This window comes from Simochromis diagramma, unplaced genomic scaffold (genome assembly GCF_900408965.1).
Source record: "Simochromis diagramma unplaced genomic scaffold, fSimDia1.1 OVJJ01000695.1, whole genome shotgun sequence".
Classification (NCBI taxonomy): Eukaryota; Metazoa; Chordata; class Actinopteri; order Cichliformes; family Cichlidae; genus Simochromis; species Simochromis diagramma.
This window is the reverse complement of record NW_024387488.1, coordinates 765,186-767,596: the sequence shown is the minus strand read 5'-3', so window position 1 is coordinate 767,596 and position 2,411 is coordinate 765,186.

Genomic DNA, 2,411 nt, shown 5'->3' with positions numbered 1-2,411 from the left:
TGCTCAGGAACTTTTACTCCTGCACCATAGAGAGCATCCTGACGGGAAACATCTTAACCTGGTTCGGGAACAGCACCATGCAGGACAGACGAGCTCTACAAAGGGTTGTGCGGTCAGCTGAGCGCACCATCCGCTCCGAGCTCCCTGACCTGCACTCAATCTACAGCAGGCGGTGCTGGACCAAGGCCAGGAAGATCGTGAAGGACCTCAGCCATCCCAACAACAGACTGTTCTCTCTGTTGAGATCAGGAAAGCGATTCCGCTCCCTGAAGACCAACACAGAGAGACTGAGGAGGAGCTTCTTCCCGCAGGCGATACGGTCTCTCAATCACACCACCACACAGTACTGACCCACACATATAGTTCTTACACACACACTGGACATTCTGGACATTGTTTTCACTTCATCACTTAAATCACTTTAAGCATATTTGCACTGCACAAGACATAATGTGGATTGCACAACACTGGTCACTATATTCTTCATTTCCAGTTAATACTTGTACAGCTGCTGTTATTGTGTGTGTATATATATATATTTATTTATTTATATTTCTTCATACATTCTTATATATTTCTATACTGTGTATTGTGTATTTTGTTGTACAGTTATTTTATTTTCAACTTTAATTTATATATTTTATCTTATTCTTTCCCAGTTAAATTTACCCTTCATTCTAATTTGTGTTGTACAGTTATTTCATTTTTTATATTTTATATTCTTATATTTTATTCCTTCCTAGTTAAATTTACACTTTTTAATTTTTCATATTTATTTCCTATCTTATTCATAGCCCTTTCCTTTTTTTTTTCTTTAGGTCACGAGCAGTTGTCTAAGCATTTCACTGCATATCGTACTGTGTATGACTGTGTACGTGACAAATAAAATTTGAATTTGAATTTGAATTTGATATGAAAATATAGGCACTGTTAAAGCAACAATCTGAAAATAATTTTTGTATGTAGTTTGCTCCTCTTAGTGCTGTGTTTGTCACTTTGGAAACGGTTGGATTAGAAAAATGTCCAAAAATAAATTTATTTCCCATCATGCAGCTATTTAACGAGTGTTTATTCAGAAATCATGTTTAACCAGTGATTTTAGTTTTTATATCTCACTGTATCTAATAATACACATGTACAATCCAGCTGTTAGTACTGACAGTGTAATGGAGCACATTGCCCTCAGAGTATATCACCATAAGTATTATCAAAAGTTAACATGTTTGTTTGAAGGTGACCTGTGTTTTATTTATTTGGCCTTTTCAGCTTTGGATAGATACAGTGGAGAAAGGACAGGAAAGCAGGGCAGACATACAGCAAAGACCCATGGGTCGGATTCTAACCCGGGTTGGCCGTTCTCAGCCGTATGGCATGTGGTCACCTGCTCAACGCATTGAGCTAAACCAGTGCCCTAGGTGTCCTGTCTTTTATGCAGTATGTATAACTACAGTGACTGGTTCTTGTCTTGAAGCCTTGCTTTCACATTAGAACCAGAAGTGACCATGTTTGGATGAAAATGCAGAATGATATGTTTTCAGCTAATGCTAGCAGGTATGGTTAATAACAAACTTGGTTTTGTAAGTTTAACTTACAAAATAAAATCCTCATTATTCAGTTCCCAAATCTGGAATATAGATTTATGTGATAGTCTGTTAGATAAATTAACCTCATAGTGATCCATATAACTTTTCTCTAACATAAGGTGAAATAGTTCTCACACTGTACGCAAAAACAGTCCCAGTAATGCAAAATGTAAACTTTTTAAACAGGTGAGGTTTTTGCATATTAATGCTTTAAACTTGGCTGTTTTAACATGGGAGTTTACATAGTAGTCCAGCCTCAAATGGCCATATGAGGAACACACTTCCACATTGGCTTCCTGTTTTTGCTGGTGGCTTTTCCGTTGTTCCATATTCTGGGTGACCTGCAGCTCAGTACCTTATCTGAATGTAGATACACAGAGAGTTTCTGTGTTAACCTAAGGCTTTTGAGGATCAACCTAGATACAGTGGTTCTCATAGATTTAAAACTAATGAACTATACTGTAATTAGGTCATTTCAAATGGCTCTAACTCTCTAACTGCTAATATTAGGTGCACCTTCTCAACTGCTCATTAGCTCAAATATCTAATGAGCCAGTCAGATAGTAGAAACTCAGTACATTTTAGGCATGTTTACATCGTCTTTGTCTTAAGTTCAAACTGAAAAGTCGAAAACTGATTTAAATGATTTTGAGCCCGGGATGGCTGTTTCACTTCAGAAACTGCTGACCTGCTGGGATTTTCCCACACAAACATCTTCAGCGTTTACAGGGAATGGTCTGAAGAACAGAAAATATCCAGTGAGTGGCAGCTGTTTGGGTGAAAAGGTCAGAGGAGAATGGCCAGACTGCTTAAAGCTGATCTAAAGGC